The 5941-nt window shown below is 40.2% G+C and overlaps 1 pseudogene; it reads right to left on the reverse strand.

Moving 5' to 3' along the window:
• Positions 1-870: 870 nt before the first annotated feature.
• LOC105528187 overlaps positions 871-5941 on the reverse strand; it is a 30661-nt pseudogene continuing 25590 nt past the window's right edge.

Raw genomic sequence — 5941 nt, forward strand, 5'->3', positions numbered from 1 at the left:
TGCCTCCCGGGTTCACGCCATTCTCCTGCCTCAGCCTCCCGAGTAGCTGGGACTACAGGCGCCCGCCACCACGCCCAGCTAATTTTTTGTATTTTTGGTAGAGACGGGGTTTCACCATGTTAGCCAGGATGATGTCGATCTCCTGACCTCGTGATCCGCCAGCCTCGGCCTCCCAAAGTGCTGGGATTACAAGCGTGAGCCACCGCGCCCGGCCATAACATTATATTTTTAATCAAGCCATAGATTCTAACCTATTTTCTACTATTACCCATTTGCTTAAAAACAGACTTTCAGGAGGCTAAGCATCAGTAAGTTAAGGAGTTTTTATTCCTGCCTTTCTCTTGATTGATTGATTATTTCAGATGTGTCAAATAATCATCCTCTACTTCAGTGGAAAAGGATTCTTCAAGCTATCAAATCAAGCAGGCTGACTCAGGGGTGGGCAGGTGAAGATACCTGTCCACACACTATGCCCATAACACTCCATCTCCTCTGTAAGAATGTGCTGCTCTCCACCCACCAGCAACCCAGCACATGCCATCCTCTTCACCCAGATACAATCAGGACACCATGCAATCCCACACGCAATTAGAACATGGGTACCAGGTAGAACTAACTCAAAACAACTTTTGGGACAAATACCAGATTTCAATTTGTCAATTATTCCATAGTGCAGTATTCTCACAAAACAGAGACTTTATGTTGAAACATTTGTTTTTTCTTCTCAATCAAGTTGAACTGCTAAAGTAATGTCAGAAAGAACATGAAAAATAAACATGTCTTCTCCAAAAGAAGCACTGCATCCGGAAGTAGAATTAAGGCTAAATAAATAGTGCTAGTTTGCGGTTCACACAGTAACGCATTATGATTTCAACCAATAGCTTTGCTGTTTATCCTGTACGCCTGTTTATGAAGCTGCGTCTCTGTTTCCCCCCGAAGACCGGCATTCCCATGTGGGAGTGAGAGGCCTCATTCATGGCTTTAGACTGGATGCACATGTGGTACTACTCAGGGGTCAGCCCATCAGCACAGCGCTTTTCATGCCACAGGTGGAAAAGACCAGGAAACGGAGTTCAAATCACAATGAGGTCACCATGTAAGAATTTTTGATAAAGACGAACATCTTCTCCACCCCAACCTTTCACTTCCATGTCAAATCCAACAATGGTCGGGAAATCTGATCGATACTGACAAGTCATTCCAAAGCCAATCTCTCCAAAAGCCAGAATCCTTTTTGTGAACCAGCTGCTGCTCCACAGGTGGTGGCACTTCCTGTTTGACATAAACAATGGCAGGATTGTAAAGACTGAACACCACAGGGTAAAACACCTTCTTACCTGACTCAGCATTTAACTGGCAGCTGTTAAGGAATTCGGCTGAGAAATAGATATCAACATCACAGAAAAACATCAAGACCTCTCCCTTGTCCCAAGCTCGGGCACCCACATTTACTCCTCATCCACGATTAAATTCTTCATTCAATGAGATCAATTGTGAAAATTAGACTCACTTGTGACAGATTCTAGGCTAGACCTGACTTTAGACAGTCCTTCATTACCAAAATACACCACTGTGAGATGAATCTTGTCTTGATGAATACAAACCTCCCTGAAGTTCTGCAAAAACTGTACAAATGCTTCAGTTCTTTCAGCAAGTGGTGTAATGATATTAATAACTGATCTAATGATGTCAATAATCTCGCTCTTCACTTTCATGAGAGGTCCAAAAGGGTGGAAGAGGGTCACATGTCTATATTCCATAAGGTCTGCTTTCTTAAAAAAGAGTTCATACTGTGTGCCCTTATCTCCAGTCTAACCCTCTTATCCACTCCCCTCACTTCTAACTTCTGACAACCAATAATCTGTTCTCTAATGACAGTATTGTCATTTCAAGACTGTCATATAAATGGAAATATCCATTTTAGTTTAGTTTTGGTTTGGTTTGGTTTTTGCTTTAGAGACAGGGTCTCACTCTGTTGCACAGGCTGGAGTGTAGTAGTGCAATAACTTAAAAATTTTTTTTTACAAATTTCTAAAACTTTTATGTTAAGTACAGGGGTATACATGCAGGATGTGCAGATTTGTTATATAGGTAAACATGTGCTGTGGTGATTTGCTGCACAGATCATCCCATCACCTAGGTATTAAGCCCAGCATGCATTAGCTATTCTTCCTGATGCAACTCCTCCCCCCACCTCCTCACATGTGCCCAGTGTATGTTGTTCTTACCATGAGTCCATCTCTCATCATTTAGTTCCCATTTATAAGTGAGAACATGTGGTATTTGGTTTTCTGTTCCTACATTAGTTTGCTGAGAATAATGCCTTCCAACTCCATCCATGTCCTTGCAAAGGACATGATCTCATTCCTTTTTATGGCTGCATGGTATTCCATGGTGTATATGTATCACATTTTCTTTATCTAGTCTATTATTGATGGGCAGTTAGGTTGATTCCATGACTTGGTGCAATCACTTTTGAAGCTGGCTTTTTTTCATTCATCATAATGCCTTTGAAATTCATCCGAGCTATTGTGTGTATAAATAGTTGGTTTGTTTTTATTGCTGAACTGTATTCCATTGTATGGATATACCCACAGTTTATTCTGTTCTTTGAAGGGCATTTGGATTGTTTCCAATGTTCGGCAATTATAAATAGAGCTGCTATAAACATTCATATCGAGGATTTTTGTTTTTGCTTTTTTTAAAAAAACTCTTTATTTATTAATTTTTGTGACAGAGTCTTGCTCTGTCACCCAGGCTGGCGTGCAGTGGCATGATCTCAGCTCCCTGCAACCTCCGCCTCCCAGGTTCAAGCTATTCTCCTGCCTCAGCCTTCTAAGTAGCTGGGATTATAGGTGCCCACCACCATGCCTGGCTAATTTTTATATTTTTAGTAGAGACAGGGTTTCACCATGTTGGCCAGGATGGTCTTGAACTCCTGGCCTCAGATGATCCGCCTGCCTCAGCCTCCCAAAGTGCTGGGAGTACAGGCATGAGCCACTGAACCCGGCCACTCTTTATTTTCAAATAATTATAGATTCACAGAAAGTTGTAAAAATAGTACAAGGAAGTCCTATGTACCTTTCACCCAGTTTTAGCTAATGGTAGTCACTTGTGTAACTATAGTATGATATCAGAACTATGAAATTGGCATTGATAAAATGTACAAACTGTATTCAGATTTCACCAGTTTTACATGTACTCATTTGTGTGTCTATAGGCCTAAGCATATTTTAAAACAATTTTTTTCTTTTCCTGTCCATGCCCGCACCAGTAGCCAGGACACAGGCCACATTTTTTAAAATGACAGTTTTATTGAGACATAATTCACATATCATACGATTCTTCCATTTAAAATGTGCAGTTCAATGTTATTATGTATATAATGTATATTAAAGAGTTTTGCCTCTATCGCTGCCATTAATTTAAAAACATTTTATCATTCCCCCACTGCCACAAACTCTGTATCACTTAACAGCCACTAGCCTTTTTTCCCTACCCTCGCCATAGACAACACTAATCTACTTTCTGTTTCAATGGATTGCCTATTTTGGACATATCATATAAGTGGAATCATACAATATGTAATCTTTTGTGACAGGCACCTTTCACTTAACTGTCTTGAAAATCCATCCATGTTGTGGCATGTTTCAGTAATTTATTTTTTACTGCTGAATGATGTTCCATTGTATAGATATACCACATTATGTTTATTCATTTATTAGTTGATGGACATTTGGGCTGCTTCCATTTTTTGGCTATTATGAATAATGCTGTGATAAATATCCATGTACAAGTTTTTTGTGGGCATATATTTTCATTTCTCTTTATTATATACCTAGGAGTAGAATTGCTAGGTCATATGTTAACTCCATACTTAACCTTTTGAGGAACTGCCAGATCAGTTTCAAAGCAGCTGTATTATTTTACAATCCCACCAGCAATGTATGTAAGTTAGTTCCAATTTTGCCACATCTTTGATTTTTTTTTTTTTTTTTGAAACAGAGTCTCACTCTGTTGCCCAGGCTGGAGTGCAGTGGCACGATCTTGGCTCACTGCAACCTCCGCCTCCTGGGTTCAAGTGATTCTCCTGCCTCAGCCTCCCAAGTAGCTGGGATTACAGGCACCTGCCACCACGCCTGGCTAATTTTTGTAATTTTAGTAGAGATGGGGTTTCACCATGTTGGCCAGGCTGGTCTCAAACTCCTGACCTCAGGTGGTCCACCCACCTTGACTTCCCAAAGTGCTGGGATTACAGGCATGAGCCACTGCACCCAGCTATCTGTCATTTTGATTTTAGCACTCCTAATGGGTATGAAGTGGCATCTAACTGTGGTTTTGATTTGCATGTTTCTGATGTTTAATATGATATTATACATCTTTTCATGTGTTTATTGGCCATTTGTATATCTTCTTTGGAGAAATGTCTATTTCAGCCTTTTGTTCATTTCAAATTTGGTAATTTGTCTTTTTAATTTTGAATTTTAAGAGGTTTTTTTTTTTTTTAAAAGACAGAGTCTTACTCTGTTGCCCAGGCTGGAGTGCAGTGGCACGATCTTGGCTCACTGCAACCTCCGCCTCCTGGGTTCAAGTGATTCTCCTGCCTCAGCCTCCCAAGTAGCTGGGATTACAGGTGCATGCCACCATGCCTAGCTAATTTTTCTATTTTTAGTGAGACAGGGCTTTGCCATGTTGGCCAGGCTGTTCTTGAACTCCTGACCTCAGGTGATCCACCTGCCTCGGCCTCCCAAAGTGCTGGGATTACAGGCATAAGCCACCACGCCTGGCCTTAAGAGGTATTTATTTATTCTCTATTCAAGTCCCTTATCAGATATATGATTTGCAAAACTTTTCTCCCATTATGTGGGTTGTATTTTCACTTTCTTGATAGTATTATTTGCAGCACAAAAGTTTTTGATTTTGATAAAGTCCAATTTATCTTTTTTTTTTTTTTCTTTGCTTGTCTTTGGTCTCATACCTAAGGAACCACTGCTTAATTCAAGTTCATGAAGATTTATGCTTGTTTCTTCTTAGAGTCTTAAAATTTTATCTCTTACACTTGAGCGTTTCATCCATTTTAGTTTAGTGTTTTTTGTTTGTTTGTTTTGTTTTGTTTTTGTTTTTTTAAATAGTGTCCCACTTTGTCGCACAGGCTGGAGTGTGTGCAGTCATAGCTCACTGCAGCCTTGAACTCCTGGGCTCAAGTGATCCCCTGACCTCAGCCTCCAGAGTAACTGGGACTACAAGCATGTGCCACTATACCCGGCTGCTTTTTAAAACACTCTTTGTAGAGACAGGATCTCACGATGTTGCCCAGCTGGCCTCAAGTGATCCTCCCCTTGGCCTCCCAAAGTGCTGAGATTACAGGTGTGAGACTCCGTGCCCAGCCCTGTCATCCACTTTCAATTAATTTTTGTATGTGATGTGAAGTAGGAGTCCAACTTAATTCTTTTGTAGGTGGATATCCAGTTGTCCTGAAATTCTGTGCAGTTTTAACATGTGCATAGATTTGTGTAACCACCAACAAAATAAAGATATAGGACTTTTTGTAACCACAAAGATCCTCCTACCTCTGTAGTCACACTCACCTCTTCTCCTCCCATGTCCCTAAACTTGGCAACCATTAATCTGTTCTCCATCTCTGTAATTTCATCATTAAGGATGTTATATAAATGGAGTATTTTGAGATTGGCTTTTCCACTCAACATAATTCCCTTTAGATCCGTCTAATTTGTTGTGTGTATCAGTAGGGGTTTTTTTTGTTTTGTTTTTTAATGTGTGTTGATTCGTTGAGAGTTTCTACATAAACAGTCATGTCGTCTGAGGATAGGGACGATTTTATTTCTTCCTTTCCAATATTTATTCCTTTATGTCATTTTTCTTGCCTTATTGAGCAAGTTAGAACTTCCAGTACTATGTTGAATCACAGTGGTGAGAAGCA

Source organism: Mandrillus leucophaeus, unplaced genomic scaffold (genome assembly GCF_000951045.1).
Source record: "Mandrillus leucophaeus isolate KB7577 unplaced genomic scaffold, Mleu.le_1.0 Scaffold706, whole genome shotgun sequence".
Classification (NCBI taxonomy): Eukaryota; Metazoa; Chordata; class Mammalia; order Primates; family Cercopithecidae; genus Mandrillus; species Mandrillus leucophaeus.